We start from the raw sequence: 20,723 nt of genomic DNA, 5'->3' as shown, positions 1-20,723 counted from the left end.
AAACAAATAAACAAAAAAAAAAAAAAAAAAAAAAAAAAAAAAAAAAAACTGGTCAGGAAATTTCTTCATTTGGAAATTTAAAGTTCTTTAGTGTAAATTCAAAAAGCTGCACAGGATTTTAACGAAGACAATTTGTGAACAACGACAAAAAAAGGTGACATAACAATGCTAACAATGTTTACTGATGCTTTGCGTTTTGAGGCAAAATGAATTATATCTGAGTCACAGTGGCTAAAAAGTCATAGAATTCTCCATCCACATGAACCAATCTAGAAACATCTGAATGGGAAAGAAAATCTTTTCTAAGAAGGATGACCCCTTTAAAGACTTCTCTTTGGGGAATAGAGCTCCAGGGGGTAAGAGGTCACACTCGCTTTTGGATAAATAGCGAAGTTCCTAGAAACAGAATGAGAGGTGTTTTATCCAGACTTCCAATTAGTGGGTTAGCTATGATGTACTGCTTGATTTGGGTTTGTTTGCCTCTTCACTAAATGAAAGTACCCTGTATGTTCTTTTCCATTTCAGTTTTGCCTTGGGACTCAAGGAAGATGGAAAATCAAGTTAAGTGGCTGAAGTTGTTCCTCAGAATTAATGACTGATATTAAAAACTGAACCTAATTTTGTTCTCCACCATTTTTTTCCTGCACAAACTGGGTTTCTGACCACCCCTCAGTTTCCTTCAGTATGCAAACTGCACTCATTCTGGAAGGCACCATGGCGTAATGGAAGCAGAGGGATTAAGTTTTGGGAGGAGAGGCGCCTAAGAGTGACTTGAACATACTCCTGTCTGTGGAGCATATTTTACTATAATTGTCAATTTGCATTTTTGTCTTCTCCAGTAATCTATGAGACCCTTGGGAACACAGACTGTAACTTCTGTATAACCCTGGATAGTTCAGTATCTGACAATCACTAGATAGGTAAAAATGTAAGATGAGAAGAAAATAAATAAGCATGGTGTATTTTGACAAAGTCCTCAACTTCTCTAAGCAATCTCCTCATTTGAAAGACATGGATAAAAATATTCATTTGGCGTTTATTTCTAAGAATGATGGGAAAATATTTGTAAAGAAATATGGCGTATGGTATGTGGTCAATAAATGCTTTTTCCTTCCCTTTTCCCTACTTTGAAAAAAAATCTCAATAAAGAGAGCAGAGCACACCTGTTCACTTATAAATAGGACATAGAAGATGAATGTGCTGCTCTTTCGAAGGAATGGGTATTGTTTTATACCACAGTGATTCCAGCACATGCTTTGGAGTCTGGCAAACCTAGATTGAAATAATGGACCTATTCCATTCTAGCTATAGCAAACTGAGAAATTAACTTAACCTCTTTAAACCTCAGTGCCCAATTAGCAAAAGAGGAATGATACACACTTTCTAAAGGGTTTGTACTAAACTAAATGATGAAATGCCTGAATAGAGTTTATTATAGAGATTAATTTTAAGTGCCCAATAGATGGTGGCTAAATCTAGCTGAATTACCTATCATCAAAACAGCACAAAGGCACAAAGGTGAGTTTCGTATATGGAGGCATAATCCAGAAATATTTTTAAAAGGAAAAATAAATAGCACTACGTGTGAGGCTTAAAACCATAATTAAAATAATGGAAACTGGGTTTGAACAGTAGCATCCCTCCAGCAGATCTCACAAATATGCAAGCTTTTTGGTTTCACAGATCTCTGTTTCTCCTCTGGAGGGAGAATTAAGGGAAGAAGCAGGAGACAGAACTACATAATGCCCACTAAAATATTTGGAATCTTTTTCTTTTTCCCTTTCTTTCTCCTACAAAGAACATCTCCTGAATAATAGACAAACCTCACTCTAGTCTTCTACCCTTACACCAAACCAAAAAAAAAAAAAGCATTTCTAAAGCTCTGCAGACTTTTCTGAGCCATCCTGCTGCATTCTACACCCAAACTCTCAGAAGCAGGTCATTCCACTTTGCCTGGGGATGCTCTCTCACCCTGCCTAGTCCTCCCCTGGATTTTATCCTCAGAGCAGCTGCCTCCAGGGTCTCCACACCGCCAGCCACCTGCACTTACAGCTGCTCCTGTGCCTAAGCTCTGCTAGCTGTCATCTTTTCTGGCTACCCACCAAGTCACCCACAACTCCAAGATAGTAAATAGATCTGTACCAAAAAGTAAGATGGTGCAGCTAAAATTAAGAAGCTGACAAAAAACAGTTATCAATCATAAACACATCAGCACATTTTATTCCATATTTTATAGTTAGCGAAGTGCTTTTCTATACATGATTGCATTTGGCCCTGTGCTAATATTATATAATAATTTGGCCCTCCCAATATGCTAATATTAATAAAAATAAGATATCATTAATTGAATGCCTCCTCTAGGTTTTAAGCCACATCATTTTAACACTCACAACAAGTCCATCAGCTAGGTATGATTTTTACCATTTTCAGATAAGGAAATTAGGGATCAGAATGATTAAGTGACATGCCCAAGTTTAAGCAACTAATAACCGATGAATCTGGGACTGCAATCCAAGTCTCTGATTCTTAGTTCAATGCTCTTTCTCTTCAACTAGAAAAACTGGATGTCACAGATCAATTACTGAACTCTAAAAGAAATATTCACAAATCAAGAGATTCCACAGATTCTTCACTTGCAATCCCATCCCCTGTCTAAATATAATATCAATTTAGTTACTCTTGAACATGATTCTTTCTCATGATCCTAAGACACACACACGTTTCTTTTTTTAAGTTCAGAGGTACATGTGCAGGTTTGTTGTTTAGGTAAACTCATGTCATGGGGGATTATTGTACAGATTATTTTGTCACCCAGGTATTAAGCCTAGAACCCCCGTTAGTTATTTTCTTGATTCTCTCCCTCCTCCCCCTTTCTACCATCTGGTAAGACCCAGCGTCTGTTGTTCCCCTCTATGTGTCCCTGTGGTCTCATCATTTAGCTCCTGCTTATAAGTGAGAACATGAGGTAGTTTTCTGTTCCTGCAATAGTTTGGTAAAGTCAATGGCCTCCAGCACCATCCATGCTCCTGCCAAGGACATGATCCTGCTCTTTTTTGCAGCTGCACAGTATTCAATAGTGTATATGTACCACATTTTCTTTATCCAGTCTACTGTTGGTGAGCATTTAGATTGATTCCACATCTTTGCTATTGTGAATAGTGCTGCATTAAACATACACATGTATTTGTCTTTACAATAGAATGATTCATATTCTTTTGGGTAAGTGCACAAGTTTAGGATTGCTGGGTCAAGTGGTACTTCTGTTTGTAGATCTTTGAAAAATCGCTCCCACACAACAAGTTTCTTCACAATTTTTCTAAGCTTAACTACTCATGAAAACCAAAACTAGGAGGTAGGAGCACAGCTGGGGCTCACTTGCTGCACTTTTGTTTTCATGGCTGACAACTTGGATGGATCTTCAAATTCCTCCTGGTGCAACGAAGTAAAGTAAGACAAATAGAAATGTCAGAAATCAATGAAAAAAGTACTTCACACTCCTTGAAAGATGCACTAATTATGAGGCTGGTCCTGTTATAAAACCTGCCTTCCTTGTATTGACTTCTCAGCAGCATTCAAATCAAACACTTCTTTCTTCTCAAGAGATCCTCTTCTCTTTGACAATTCCACACTCTTGCTCTTCCCTTCACGTTGCTGACTTTCCTTCATAGTTTCACCTTTTTGTTCCATATCTTATCTTAAAAATTTGCATTTCTCAAGGTTTGATCCTATCCCCTATTCTTAATCTGTATTCCTATTTACATATCACATATATGTTCAAAACTCTGAAATATCTGTCTCTGACCCAGACTTCTCCTTTGAGCTCTAGCCTTTTGTATACAATGGATGCTTGAAATCTTCTACTGAGATGTCTCTTGGGCATCTCAAATGTGACATTTCCACAGTGGAATTCTTTATTTGCTCCCAGCATCATCTCTCTGCTAGACTGTTCTGGTAGCCTTCTAACTGGTCTTCTTCGTGTCTCTTCCACTCATATAAAATAAGATGACCTCTTAAAACAGATGTCAGATAAACTCACAGCCCTGCTTAAAACTCTTTGATAGTTTAGGCCGGGCGCGGTGGCTCAAGCCTGTAATCCCAGCACTTTGGGAGGCCGAGACGGGCGGATCACGAGGTCAGGAGATCGAGACCATCCTGGCTAATACGGTGAAACCCTGTCTCTACTTAAAAATACAAAAAACTAGCCGGGCGACGAGGCGGGCGCCTGTAGTCCCAGCTACTGGGGAGGCTGAGGCAGGAGAATGGCCTAAACCCGGGAGGCGGAGCTTGCAGTGAGCTGAGATCCGGCCACTGCACTCCAGCCTGGGTGGCAGAGCAAGACTCCGTCTCAACAAAAAAGAAAAGAAAAAAAAAAAAAAAAAAAAAAAAAACTCTTTGATAGTTTATTGTTGCACTGAGAACAGACTCTGGACACATTTTAGAAAACTCAAGGTCTAACATATTCTAGATCCCGCCTCTGTTTCCATTTTCATCTCATTCCATTCTATGCTGCATGACTGTCTCATTCTACACTCTGGTCATACTGACTAGAAGTTAGAGACATGTAGCTTCTTCCCGCCTCATGGTTTCTGTTCTGATTGGTCTTGTAGCCTGGAACATTCTTTCCGATGTGTCATTGTCATCCTTTGGCTCACAGCTTAAATATTATCTCCCCAGAGTGAAGATCTTCTCAGAAACCCTATGGAAATAAGCCAGCCTACTTAATTTTTATCAGGGCACTCTGTTTCTTTCTTACAGTTATCACAATCTGCAATTAATCAGATCATTGATTTTTGGTTTGCATTTTAATGGCCCATTTTCTTCCACCAGAATGTAATCGCATAAATGCCACATCTGCCATGTTCACCCTCTTGACCTCACATCATGAACAGTGGCTAGAGTGGATTAGGATCATTAAGGGATGAAGGAAAGAAGCAGCAAAGGACATTGCTGGGAATAAATACTCACAGAGCTCTAGGAAGAGCAACATGCTGACAGGGATTCTCCCACATGTACAATGTACCCCTTGATAGGAAACATTCTTTTGAAAAGTTTCACCAAGGTTTCTAAAAGTGGCTGCCACCCACAATCCTTTGTTAGCCACAGGTCTGTTTTCAGTGTTTATAGAAACAGCCACACCCTCCCACAGTCATATATAAAGAGGAGGCATATGACACAGCACAGACATATTCAGCCAAGAATATTCCTGAGAAAGAACCAGTAACCATTCAGAGACATACTGTTGAGTTAAAGTGAACAATTTTTAATTACATGTTTACATAAATGTTGATCAAACTAGACTGAAAGTCGTCTTATTTTCAAGACTTTCATATGGAGACAGCTTCCTTGGGCAAGTCTTCCATGCATCAGCATGGAAGAGCTCTGAAGATTAACTCAGGGGTCTGGCCAAGGCCTCTGCTGCTGACTAGCCAGCAGTCACTGAATGTCCCTGATCCTCAGTGTCTTCCACTGTAAAATGTCTTCTCTGTAAAGGGATGCTATAAACTTCAAATTTTTTAAAAAAGATATACTTGAAAACCCTTGGAAACTATAAAATGACCTACAGTGGTAAGGCAGTATTATTGTTTCATTTCTCAGAAATACTTACTAATGAAAATGAAGCCTATTTTCTTGATAATTCTTATTTGGGATATTAAAAGCCAATAAAGCCAATATTTGCTATGATGAAGGGCCACAAAGTGTAACTTTTTACCAAACAGTACACCAAATATCCACTAACTTATGTGAGATGACCTACAGTTGAAGTTTGGGTTACAATCCAACTGTGTTTATTGTTTCTACTTGCCTGGAAAACTGTCTGAGATGAAAACCAACCTTATCTTTTTATATAATCAAAAAATTACATTTTTAAAAAGATACTAGCACATCATGGTTACTCAATTCATAATCAATGAACTTGAAGGAAGGACTCAATAGGTTCCTCCATTTCTCATCTATTCTGGAAAATTAATCTGGCTTTTTTCCCTCATATTTCTGTTATGTTTATAAATTAAATAACCAGCAAATAAATACACAAATTATGTAATATAAATACGTAATACAAAAAGTAATACACAGATATTATACAATATTTTGATGATATAATATTTTGGCAATATTTACGTAACATTTTGGCAAGTTAATTTGTTGTGCAAAGTTCTGCTTTGTAACTGTGAAATACAAATGTAGAACGAATCATTTAGAATCTGGCAAGGATTTGTCAAAACCTTTCACATAAGGAAATTTTTGGAGGTGATGGATGCAATATTGGCATTTTTTAAATGTGAGTGTTTATTGTTGGTGTCAGCTCCTGGTGACAAGGCTACCACACATACCCAAAAGCCCCTTCTACCCACAAACCACTGCCATCAGTGAGTGTTACCTCCCCGTAGAAGTGGAGCCCTAACAAGATTCCTCAAAGAATTGACCTAGTTTCAAGTCCTGGGTATCAAATATGTTTGGAAACAGATGCTGCAGATAAAGAAAAACCAGCACTTTTGACTAATGTCATATTGACTTACAAATTGATGCTTTTCCCCTGTACTTAAGAATTTGTATGGGCCTAAGAATTCAAACAGATTCACATTTCAATCTTTTTTCTCTCTGCCTACAGGGAGAGGTGTTAATGAGCAAAGAAGGATCACTAAGTCTAAATAAGTTATAAACTTCAAAAAATAAAGTTAATTCATTAATGGCTTAATTAGCTCCTTGCTGCCTTTTTGAAGACCCAGGGCTCAAAATACACATATACATGGCTGAAAAGGATATGGGTGGGACAAAACAAGGAAAATGGGATGTGAGTTCCAGCCCTAAATTGTAGTAACTCCCTAAAGATTCTTTAATTTAAATTAACAGACATTTGTTGAGAACTTCCTATGTACAAAAGCTCTGTGCTAAAAAGAAGAAGGCACACAGTGATGAATAGTAGACATTTTCTGGACACGTTTCATCACAAGACCAAGAATATACACATAAGAGAGTTGCACACAATCAGAAGTTCATCGATTAAAAAAAAATACTCAGTATTGATTGTTTCACTGCAGCTAAAGGGGGATTGAGTTTAATAATTTTCATATCGCCCTAACAAGACGTAAGTTTATTACAGAGTCTTCTATTCCATTTAGAATTTTAACTCCTGAAAACACAAGCATCAAATTCTTTTAGGAAAAAAAAAACAAAACCCATTCAGTATTAACAAGAGCTACAGTTTCCAAAGCACACACTATGTGTCAGGGTTTTGTTGTTGTGGTTGTTTTACATATGAGAAGATGGAGGTTTTGAGAGGCCAGGTAAGCCTGCTGAAGTATCACAGGGAGTGAGTATCAGAGCCAAGATGCAAACCTGGTTTGGTATAACTCTCAAGAACTACGTAACTTTGCTTAGGATTTGTAAAACATCTGCAAAAACATGCTTTCTGGCGAAGAAAACTGAGTTGGGTTGGGTTTGAAAAAAAAAAAAAAAAAAGACCATCTGCTTTGCCTGAAGGCTTATTTGGACTTGTCAATTTAGTATTATCAATTCCCAGTCTTTTCCTTGAGGAAATGGCTGAGAAAAAATAGAAGGCTGGATCCTCCTGTGGCATCTCCCATCAAGAGTTCATCATATTCTCTCATTGTCATTTACGTTGGAGGATGTTGCTGTTTATGAGACTTACGAGAGTATATGGAGAGCTTTCTCTCCATTGTGCCCTAAAGCTGTGTATACCTGGTTTTCCTTACAGTCAGTGGGCCCCAAAACACCAAAAATACTTTGCATATAAAAGCTCTGAGGTTTCTTGTTTCCCCATTGGGATCAGTGAGCTTTTTGCTCTGTATTTTATCCTCTGACTTTTCTAATTTTTCTCCTAAAGAGCCACATTTTTTTTCCTGTACGTTTTATGTTGTAGTTTTATCCTAACTTAACTCTTTTTCATAGACTGAGATTGTGGCTTCATTTTATTTCCTCTAGACCTTGAGCCATGTTTGTGTCCATTTCACTTGACAAACTTCACAGAGATTTTTTTTTATTTTATTTTTGCAGCAGAAACTGAAGAGTGATTTTTTTAAAAACATGGTCCTCCACAGAGAATAGAATATTCTAACAAAGCAATGAAGTTAAATCTCACTGCATGTCACACACTAGAAAGAGATGGTGAATGATTGTTTTGTTTTATACACAGGGGAGTTTTCCTCACATTAAAAGGGAAGATAATTCTTTCTTAAAAGTACCGCTCAGAATGAAAATTGAGATGCAAAGTGAGAGTGTACATGAAAAAGAATACACTGGGATATTTTAAAACTAGGCAGTGATTCTGTTCAATCTTAGGTGAGGTGATGGCAGGCTGCAAAAATGGGAACTCTAGCAAGAGATGTAGCTATGGTAGCAACCTCCAACTTGGCTGCCAAGGATCTCCATCTCCAGCTTCCACACACTATGTTGTCCCTTCTACATTGTACCCACGTTGATACAATAAAACTGAAGGATTTTCATTTCTGAGATGAGGCCATGCACCTAGGTCTTTCTCTGATCATTTGTGTCACATGCTGAGGGAAGCGATGTCATAAGCAACCACATGGAGAATCCCACATGACAAGGAGCTAAAGCTTCCTGCCAACAGCCACACAGTGAGCTTGGAAGTGGATAATCCTGCCTCATTCATGTCTTTAAAATGGCAGCTTTGGCCAACAGCTAGACAACAGCCACGTGGGAGACCCTGAGCTGGGGTCATTCCATGAAGCTGTTTTTGGATTCCTGACCCACAGAAACTGAGTTAATAAATGCTTGTTATTTTAAGCTGGTAAGCTTGGGAGTAATTTGTTACAAGTCTAATGGCTAATACAGTATAGCTAATATTGTTCATGCTATTCATCATTTAAACTATTTAACATATCATTTAAACTGTTTAATATATTTAGACTAGACAAATTATATTTTCTCTGCAAATTTTCCAAGATTTATACACTAATAACCATCCATTTTTTTAACCACTTGCTAAAGAGCAAAGACATTATGCTTAGTTGATCAATGAACAGAAATTCTGAGTGTCTATTAGGCGGCTGTTGTTTTTCGATTTGTACATGTTATTGCCTTAATGTCAAGCATTTTAACTTAATATAATGCTTGTCAATAACCTGTGAATAACAAAAAGTGGTGCTCATTTATACAAAGTAAATGAAGTTCTCATTCAACAAATAAAACCAGTTTTCTCCAACTGAGTTTATAATGCATCCTACTGAGACAGCTGTTTTGTCCACAAAGAGAAACAGGGAACAATTTCTCTAAAAATCAGAAACATAAACTTAAGAACAAAACTGTACCACCTATTAATAAAGTATCTACCCTCCAAACCTTAAAATGTTGTATAAATGTGTCTTAACAAGGTGACGATTATGTATAATAGTTTGATTTCCTCAGAAGAGGGAGTTTTGTCTCCAGAAACTCAAGCATTTGACACTGAAAACAAGATTTTCACGTTGTCATCTTTTGTGTCATCAATGCACTCCACTTCCCCCTTATTGCTGCCTGAGAAATTCTTTGGTTTTAATATTAAGAAGCTAGTCAAACAGTCTTGTTTGTGGAAAAGGAGCTCATTGGAAGGCTTCAGAGGAAATTTTACAGAATTATAAAGCAAGAATAACAGTCAAGGTTGTGGAAACTGGATTGTCTCTCTCTGGGACTCTATACTTTCTCAGTACTACTGTCCTACAGGTCTTCTCCATAGAGCAGCTTCTTCTGCTTGGATGATGTCCACAATGGCTGCCTATCCAAGTCTAGATGATCTTATTTTAAAAAAACTTTATTTTGGGTTAAGGGATACATGTGCAGGTTTTTTATACAGGTAAATTCCATGTTATGGGGGTTTGGCATACAGATTATTTAATTACCCAGTTGATAAGCATAGTACTTGGTAGGTAGTTTTTTGATCCTCACCTTCCTCCCACTCTCAAGTAGGCCTCAGTGTCCACTGTTCCCTTACGTCCAGGTGTACTCAGTGTTTACCTCCAACTTATAAGTGAGAAAATTCAAACCAAAACAGAAATTTGGTTTTCTGTTTGTGTTAGTTTGCTTAGAATAATGGCCTCCAGCTCCTTCCATGTTCTTGCACCGGGCATGATCTTGTTCTTTTTTATGGTTGCATAGTATTTGATGATGTATATGTACCACATTTTCTTTATCCAGTCTACTGTTGGTGAGGATTTAGGTTGATTCCACGTCTTTGTTATTGTGAACACTGCTGCAATGAACATATGCATGCATGTGTCTTTATGGTAGAATGATGTATACTCCTTTGGGTATATACCCAACAATAGGATTGCCAGGTCAAATGCTCTTTGAGAAATTGACTAACTGCTTTCCACAGTAGCTGAACTAATTTACATTCCAAGCAGCAGTGAATTTGCATGCTCTTTTATCTGTAGCCTCACCAGCATCTGTTATTTTTTGACTTTTTAATAACAGTCATCTGACTGGCATGAGATGGTACATATCTAGATGATCTTGACAGCTTTAGTGATAGCTACTATCTAACTCTCAATCTCTTAGTTCAAAATCTTAGAAGAGAGATTCTTCTGGGTGGGACAAAGCAGCATATGGATTGACTCCCACGGTCAGTTCTTCAGGGCTTGAACTAGTTATGGCCAAGGTTCCATAGTCAGAGGGCACTGATGTGGCCTTTAGCAACATCAACTTGAGCACTGAACAAAACCAAGGAAATTGCACTATAATTTGGAGCTACATGTGATTTTTTTAAACTGTTTTCTAAAATTTGGCAAAATGACTAGTCCGCTATTCGGAAACTGAGTTTTTAGAAGTGCAGATACTTTTTTGAAAGTGACATTATTTGTATATTAGAGAGAAATTCTTTTTATTTATTTTTTGAGATGGAGTTTCAGTCTTGTCACCCAGGTTGGAGTGCAGTGGTGCAATCTCGACTCACCACAACCTCTGCCTCTGGGGTTCAAGCGATCCTCCTCCCTCAGCCTCCCAAGTAGCTGGAATTACAGGCACACACCACCACACCTGGCTAATTTTTGTATTTTTAGTAGAAACGGGGTTTCACCATGTTAGCCAGGCTGGTCTCGAACTCCTGACCTCAAGTGATCTGCCCACCTTGGCCTCCTGAAGCACTGGGATTACAGGCATGATCCACCATGCCTGGACAAGAGAAATTCTTAAGTGAATATCTGGAGCCAGTATAAATTTAGTTATGAAAACCAGATTGACATATTATCTTGTTATTATGTCTATCTAAAAATTACTCAATAACTTAGAGTTGTTATGCTAGTAGATTCTGTGGGTTCAGAATTCAGGCAGAGCACAATGGAGATGGTTAGACTCTTCGTCATGATGTTTAGGGCCTCTCATGGAAGAATCAAGTTGAAGGCTCTAGGCCAGAATCATCTGAAGCCTCCTTCACTCACACATTTGGCAACTGATGCTAAATATCAGCTGGGTCCCCAGTTCCTCTCTCTGTGGGCCTTTCCATGTGATTTCTCTACATGGGGTAGTGGCTGTGTTCCAAGGTCTAACATCATGAAAGGGAGAACAAGGTGGAAGTTCTCCTCCCTTTCATGACCTGGACCGTAGCATTACTCCTGTTGCATTCTATTGGACTAAAGTGAGTCACTAAAGCTGGTCCATACCTCCCAGTGGAGGAGTGTCAACATCAACTATAACATGGTCATGTGGGTTGGAATTTATCAGAGTAACTGTCTTTGAAAAGTGTAATCTGCCACAACATAAATTAGGCATATACTTTTTTATTACAAAAATATGTCTGTTAAAACCCACCAAGAAGCATGTATTTCTGGATATTGCACACAAATAATTATGCCACTCGTAGACTAAACTACTTAAGAAATATATTTTTATTAGTACTTTTTTCCTTCAAATGACTTTTGTACCCATCCCTTTCGTAGTAATATCTCATCCTTTGTTTTCTATAGCAACAACAGCCTGGTAAGTATTTAAATTTTGAAACTTTGGCAAGCAAAGCTTTCACCTAAATATTTTTATGCATTGAGTGGTTGCCCAGTAGCACATATAGGAATAATTATTGATTACTAATTACTTTGTAATCAGAGTTGATGTGTACAACATGACCCAATAATCAAAAAAGAGAATCTCAGGTGATGAACAAATCCAATCTTACCAAATCCTGGAAAGACTCTCCTAAGTTTTATCCATTTTTAAGTCCAATTTTCTACTGAAGGCTTCCCTAACTAGATAATAGACCTCACCCCTTCTCTCCACATTTTTTTCTCTCTTAGTTCAATGACACAGAGCTTATTTTGCTCTTATTTGTTTTTCTAATAACTTTTTGGTTTACTTACTAAATTCTTACTATCCTAGTGGTGGTGGAGTAGGGTAGTTAAGTCTCACCATCTCACCCACTTTTTTTTCTTTTTAAACCACACACTCTAGTAGTTCTGAATACAACATAAATATCTGTAAATAATTATTGACATCTTCCCTAATTATAGTTGCATCATTTGAAAAGCCTTTACACGAAGTTGAGTGGAATAAGTTCCATTTCATGGAGTGGGAAACAGAACAGATAATGACCTTTCTACAAAAATGTCAGTGATAGATATATGTATTAAAAGTCCATTTGAGAAGGAAACAAACTCTGATAAAGGAATAATGACAGTAACCAGGAACTGATATTGAAAAGAAAGTAGTATCTTCCTGGAGCTTCAGTGAGTCACATAAAATATTTAAACTAAAGTAGTTGCTGAATATTTTGCAAAAATTACAATTCCCTCAGGATTGTGGATTGTTAACCAGACAGGCTTCACCAGCCAGTTCATTTTTCTTATGTTCATTCATTGTGCAGTTATGTGGACAATTCATGATCCAAAGGGGCACAGAGATCATTTAGTACAACTTTTTGAGGTACCTGTTCAAATGGATCTTTGGTCTTTGATGTGATACTCTTCAGTTTAGCAAAAGGCAGAGTCTGGTTAGCCCTCAATACCTTTTTATCTGCTTCAAACACAGGAATGAAGACTAAATGCTTCTGTCATGCAGCTCTTCATTATTCCTTCGTCACTTTTTTTCTTTTTCAGATTCTAGGTCATACTTTCCAACACAGTTTGGTGTACTATTGAAACAATGCAGTTGTAAAATTGTCTTAAGAAGTAGTTTTCCTCAACAGTGACCCCAAAACAGGCTTACATGTTACATGTAGAAGAGTAAGATCCTGTCTGAAGCTCCTTCCAAGCGACATAATTGTATCATCATTTGCTTTTGTGAATATCACCACATAGTGAACACTAAATATTCTCCATTCCTAGTTCTTTTACAAACCCCCAAAATTCGAACATCTTTTGTCAGTTATAAATGTTCATCTTCGTGATTAATGCTTATAAACAAGACTTGTCATTTACTTATTAGTGTCTAAATTTTAAGTAAGAATGAGAGATACCATTCCAGTAGAAAATATTTCTAAAACCTTTGAAATTTCTGGGAAAAAAAGGAGAAATTGTATTTGGGATTTGAATATGACTAAGATTTCAAATGTCTTCCAAAACCATTTACTGGGCTTCAGTAGAAACATCTGTGACCTCTGTTTTCAGGAAGGGCACTTACTGCCAGTTGCTCTTATCTTAAATCTGTTTAGCAAGAACAGGCATGGAAAGATAAGACATAGTGAAAGAGTTTCTCTGATGGCAAATTCTTGATTGCTATAGAAAGTGATTAAAAATACACAGCTTGGTAGGTTGGCTTGCTTAAGACAGGGAAAAGGGGGTGGAGTGGGAGTTTATATACGCCACGAAGCAGTCAGGATGGGATATGTTCAGGATGTAGTTTACAAAAGAAGATGACATCTGTTTCTTCTATAAAAAAAATTTGGCAAGTTCTAACTTGTTATATGACCTATCCAATTTATTTGATCATGGCTGATAAAAAACTCTTTCCTAAAGTTCATGCAACTCAAAGAATGATTTGTTTTCTGTAGGTTCTCTGATTTTATACTTACCTATTTGTAAGACAACTTCTCTACTTAGTATAATGCTATCCTTGAACACTGCCCTAGGAAATTATTCTAACAATGGGACATCCTTATCTTACAATAAAGTGCTTTTAATACTTGCGTTGTCTTGAGTGACTTTCTGGTGAATTCCATTTTTCACTAGAGTTTTTTCTCCCTTGAATAGTTTTTAGTTTTATAGACACAGATACCTACTCCATTTTTGTGTGTGGTCACCAGTATCTTATCACTACCTAAAGATGGCAATGTCAATGTTAACGTTAATTACTCAAGTATTCTCACATACTGGACTATATGTAAAACCACTATTAGTGAAATTAGTTTGTCCCTTACCTACAATATTATTCTCTTATTCTTTTTCTTCAAGCAGCATTCTTAATTGCCTTCTCATTGTGTCTAGATTTACAAATTACTTATTTGTTGCCTCAAATTTACCTGTTTCATGCATCTGAAAAGCAAAGATAAACAATTATACTCAAAATAAGCATAAACAGCAAATATTTACAAAGTACCTAAGATGTGTTCGTCCTCAAAGACCCAGAGAGATAAAGGACCAAGATTTAGAAAAATCAATGACCAGTCAGTAGAAAGAATATAGTCTCCCATTAATCTTATTATCTTCTTATTCGTTTTATTTCTTTTATTTTCATTGGATCTATTCACCACTTACCTTAGGGTAATAATTTTAAAACAACACATTTTATTCAGTGTGTGTATCTGTTTTTATAATGGAATAATTATGATGGCCATTGTTCATATTTCTTTTCTGCAACTCAAATTTAACCTTGGAATTTTTTTTTAAAGCTTGAAAATTTTTATAAGAGAATGTAGCCAAGTATAGGCTGAGGTTTGCACAATGGAAGCATAGACTATATCTAATAAATGAACTGATATTCTAACTCAGTCAATGGACCACTAAGAAATGAGAATAGTGAGTCCTGCAGCACTATCTTGAATATTATTTTTTTCCAGATTGCAGCCATGACTACCCTGTACCCTAACAAAGTTTGCAAATGCAGAACACCAAGCTTGACCAATGGATAAATGAGAATTAAATCAAAATGCTTAAAAAAATAAGTCCCATATTGATCTAAACATCAAAATGATTGAACTCATGAGAATAGGGAATAGAAGGATGGTTACAAGAGGCTGAGAAGGGCAATTGGGAGAAAGAGAGGTAGGACGGTTAATGGGTACAAAAAATAGAAAGAATGAATAAGCTTTCTATTCATGGTGGTTCACACCTGTAATCCCATCACTTTGGGAGGCTGAGGCAGGAGGATCACTTGAGCCCAGGAGGTTGAGGCTGCAGTGAGCTATGTTCACATCACTGCAGTCCAACCTGGGTGACAGAGCAAGACCCTGTCTCAAAAAAAAAGAAAAAAAAAAGGAAATTACAAATATTTTAATATATTTTACTTATCTGTTCGCTTAAATCTTCTATTAGGTTAAGAGAGAAAATAAATTGTATTTGATTTAGAAATTCAGCCAATCTGAATACATTTTGGAAAAGCCATGAAAGTGAAAGGCATTTGCAGCTACCTCTTCAATGATCTGCAGAGAGTGAAGGAGAAGCACAGTAGAAATCATTGTCATACTGGGAGTAATTTAGGAATTGAATCTGGATGCAAAGAACAAAAAGAAAGAAGAGAGCAGGAACCACTGCTAATAATGTTAATGTAAAGATTACCTTTATTTTATCTGAAGATAGGCAGCCACTGTCCCGTCACTTTTACCCATCATGAGACAAGCAAGAGTTAATTTAATTTTTTTATATTTACATATTTATTTATTTTTGAGACAGAATTTTGCTCTGTCACCCAGGCTGGAGGGCAGTGGTGCAATCTCAGCTCACTGAAACCTCTGCCTCTTGAATTCAAGCGATTCTCCTACCTCAGCCTCCCAAGGAGCTGAGATTACACGTGTGCACCACCACACTCAGTTAAGTTTTGTATTTTTAGTAGAGATGGGGTAGAACAGCAGATCAAAACACATTTTGGAGTAAGAAAATGTTGAAATCAAATATTATTTCCAGTCTTAGAATATTTACAAAATACTTAGTCTTTTTGAGCCTCATTTCTCTACCTTTAAAATAGATGCACTATAGTTATGTCATAGGAATTACTTTGAGAATTACACAATAACATATATGAAGCATAGTACCTGGCACATAGTAGTTATTTATATATATATATTGTCAAAGAGTCAAACTTTATAAAATATTTGAAAAGATTTATACTGAGCCAAATGTGAATGACCAGTAGCCTGAGACACATCCCTCAAGAGATCCTGAGAACATGTGCTCAACATGGTTGGGCTACAGGTTGGTTTTACACATTTTAGCGAGATATAAGACATCAATCAACATACATAAGATGTATATTGGTTTGATCTGGAAAGGGGGGACAATATGAAGTGGCAAGGTGTGAGGAACTTCAGAGATTTTCTTTTCTTCTTTTCTTTGAGACGGCATTTCATTCTTGTCACCCAGGCTGGAGTGCAATGGTGCGATCTCGGTTCATTGCAACCTCCGCCTCCCGGGTTCAAATGATTCTGCTTTAGCTTCCAACGTAGCTGAGATTACAGGCACCCACCACCACGCCTAGCTAATTTTTTTTTTTTTTAGTAGAGACAAGGTTTCACCATGTTGGCCAGGCTGGTCTTGAACTCCTGACCTCAGGTGATCTGCCTGCTTCAGCCTCCCAAAGTGCTGGGATTACAGGCATGAGCCACTGTGCCCAGACAGCTTCAAAGATTCTGGTTGAAAGAGTTAAATTATAGTCTAAAGACCTAGAATCAATAGAAGGGAATGTCTGGGTTAAGATAAGGGGTTGTGGAAACCTGGGTTCCCATATGTGGAAGAAGCCTCCAGGTAGCAGGCTTCAGAGAGAATAGATTGTAAATATTGCTTATCAGAGTTGATTTTCTTCTGGATCAGGAAAGAGGCCTCGAAAAGGAAGGGGATTTTCTTCAGAATGTGGATTTTCCAGTGAGAGAAAGATTTGCAGGACTATTCCAACATATGGCAAAAAAACATAATTTGAGATAAAATACTTTGATTTCTTTCAGGGCCTGCTATCTGTCAGGTGATACTATACTAGATTCAGGCTGGAATGTGGTATCTTATTGCTACAAAGAGTCTGTCTTGTCAGTCTGAAAATCTGTTTCAAGGTTAATGCTGGTCAGCTCTGCCTGAGTTCCAGAAGGGAGGAGGGAATATTGAGGCATGTCTTACTCCCCCATCCCATCATGGCCTGAACTACTTTTTCAGGTTAACTTTGGAATGCCCTTGCTTAAGAGAAGGGGTCCATTCAGATGGTTGGGAGGCTTAGAATTTTATTTTCAGTTTACATAGTTTTCCTCTTCCAGTTTGCCTAGGAACAGAATTTGATCGGGAACAAAGGCAATAATGATGAAAACCAGTGAAGCAAAACACTCATCCTCTACAAGCAACTTTAAATGAACAAAGGTTTCCAGGTTCATTATTTATTCATACAAATTCTTCATGAGTTCCCATCATGTTAGCATGAGGATCTAAACACAAGTCAAACAAGTCTTATCCCTTGTAAAAGGAAGACAGTTAAGCAAGAAGACACTCACAAATAGTCACAAAAAAATGTGATATGTTACACAAACAAGAGCTTGAAAGCACAGAGTAACAAGCAATTAAATATGCCTATAGTTGGAAAAGGATCTGTAGATCAATCAGGTTGGGGTCTTCAAGGAGAAGTAGAATAATGCTTCCTAAAGTGTGATGCCAGACCAGCAACAAGAGGACCACATGGGAACTGGTTAGAAAGGCAACTTCAGGGCCCAGATCAACTGAATCAGAAACCTGGAAGTGGGTGTCCAAGAAGCTGTGTCTTAACAAACCCTCTGAGTTATTCTAATGAACACTAACACACCAGACAACCACCGAAACACAAGGACATCAGACAGATGAAAATCGAGGATGGTAACATTTAAAGCAGGACACGTTTGGGCAACAAAGGAAAATGCTGCAAGACAGGAGTATCACAAGCTTAGAGGTGAGAAACATGGATGAGAATGGTTCAGTACCCTGGGGACACAGATAGTGAAAGTCTCATGTATTGTGTTAAAGAGTTTGAACTTATTAAGGACAGGGGTTGGGGTATTACAGAACGCCTAATTTCCTTTTCCTTGAAATTTCTGCACAGAAGGTGGGCAGCACACATACATAATAAAACATGAAAGAAAAGGTGCTACTAAAGATGTTTGATCAGAGCATTAACAATGTGTTTAGAAGGGATTCTACTATAACGAATTCCATACATTATTGTCATTCAAAGCAGTTCTGGTCTAGTGGGCAAATGCTGGATTTCGAGAGAGGGGGACTAGTGGTTCCTGGCTGGGTAGCCTGGGAAGAACAATTTGATTTTACTGAAATTCAGTTTTCTCACACAAGAAATGGGCAAAAACATGTTCCCAGAGTTGTGAAAATGAAATGAAAGAAGCATGTCAAAGTCACTGTGAACTTTAAAGCAGATATATACTGCAAGATACTCTTGTTAATATAACTTAATTCTTCATTCTTTCTGTGGATTAAATGCAAATAAATATATCAAAGGGGTATTCTAACTACTGGGAAAATATACACATCAGAAATAATTCTTTTCCATGCCAAAGAATTTGTTGACTAGGTTAGGCTACAAATCTAAACCCAAAACCTACCAAAAAGAAGGAAGAACTATCCAAGGGTCAGGGACTCAGAGACGAAGAGAAAATCCAGATCTTGCTGCCTCTGGCCCACATTCATGTGTAGATATGATTAAGAACTGACAGTTAATGATAGCACAAACAGAACTAGGGACAAAATTTGGGACACTGCACTAAAGGTACAAGTATTTGAGTTTTGCACCTGGATAAAAATGAAGATCAGATTAAAGGCTGATCCTAGACACAGATAAGAGAAAGCCTTTCAATTAATTACACTCGGACTCCAGGATTAGAAGAGTTTCCAATTTCAGACGCAAAGGCAGAATTTTACCATCAACAAAGCCAAAGGGGAAATGACATTTGAAAACCAACAGATAGAGTTTTTTGCCTTCTCCTGGCTGAAAGCCAGGTACTCAAGCCAAAAGGACAGGATTCAAAGTCAGTTAAAAGCAGAAGGAGTAATTGCAAACATTCTGCCTCCCGCCAAATTGTGAGTAACACAAAAACCCCTGACTTCTTTGGGGACCTGGCTTTAGCTATAAGGTCCTTAGAAAAAAAAATCAATGCAAATAAAAATACAGATACCAGTGCACAAAACATATCAAAATCTGTCAGGCTCCTTAGTACTAACAGGGGACCTTAATCTCTCATTTCTTCCTTTGTATAAATGCACCTTACTGTATTTTAGTTGCAGCAGTTCATGATGCCAAATCCAGGCAGTGCCAAAGTATTTGCAGACAAGAATGAAGCTGAGATATGGTTTAAAGAATATTTTGGTTTTATTAACCACATTAACTAAACAAATGTATAGATCCTTCTAGTGTTATACATAAGTCCTCAGAGATTTTTCTAAACATTTTTTTTTCCTGATTGCAAAGGTTGCATGCTTGTAGTTGAAAATTTGGAGTGTCCAGAATGTAGTGAAAGAAATAGCAATTATGATTTCACTACTCAATGATAACCTATGCAAACAATTTACTGTATTTTCCTGAAGCCTTTTAACATACATTCATATGGTTTAATTGCTTAGCATTATATCATAAGAACTTTTACATATTAAAAAAAAAAAAACACTTCAAAGACATAATTATAATGCCTGCATAGAATTCTATCATCTGAGTATTTGATGATGTAATTTAAACACTTCCCTATTGCTGAACATTTGACTTTCAGCATTATTAAGAATATTGCAATTAAATTCTTTGTGCATAAACCATTGGTTATATTCAAAAGGAATTTTGAAATAGTAGATGCAAATAACAAAAGTCTTTAACATTTTGCTGTATACTGCCTTGAAGCTTTTTTCCCCCTCTACACGTGTACAAGTACATGAAAATTACATTACCTTTCTTTATCTATATTAGAATCCGTCAGACTATTAAAATTTTAAATATTGTCTGAATTTTCACTTAGGATAATTTTGGCATTTTCCCTAAACATTTTCTGGAAATGTATTTTTGAATGACTGAATGGTACTGCATTTTATAGAATAACAATGATCTACATAACAATGTTCTTACTGTTGGGTAGGTGGATTAGCCAGAACTTGACACCAATTTAAATAATGTTGAAATAAAGTAGTATTCAGGTTTTGTAAAGCATTTAAGATGTGAATAAACATAACCAGTGCTACAAAAAGTGTGGAATATTTATCTCTAAAAGTGCTGCCCAAAAGTGTTACATATTTCTATAAGTCACATGTTAAATAAACTATTCTTTACAGACCACAGGTCAGCTATTAATATTAGCCTTCAAAAAACATTGGTCATTTTAATCATAGAAAATGTCATTTTATTTTACTTCAAGATTTGCTTATTCATGATAATTTTCTATTTGATGAATTATCTACATATATGGCTTTTGTCTTGTTTTCTCTTACAAAATTTATTCTTTTATTATTTATAGGAGCATGTTATATGTTAGGTATATTAATCATCTACCACATATGACAGATCATTAATATAACTATTTCATATATGAATGATTTTCTACATATAAAACATTTAGCAAATATATTAATGTTTCGCTTTACATTTTTCTCTTTATTTGAATGCTTTAAAAGATTTCCTTCATTCTA

The sequence above is a fragment of the Rhinopithecus bieti genome, unplaced genomic scaffold (assembly GCF_001698545.2).
Source record: "Rhinopithecus bieti isolate Rb0 unplaced genomic scaffold, ASM169854v2 scaffold_2077, whole genome shotgun sequence".
NCBI lineage: Eukaryota > Metazoa > Chordata > Mammalia > Primates > Cercopithecidae > Rhinopithecus > Rhinopithecus bieti.
The sequence above is the reverse complement of the archived record's forward strand: the minus strand, read 5'-3'. Positions refer to the sequence as shown.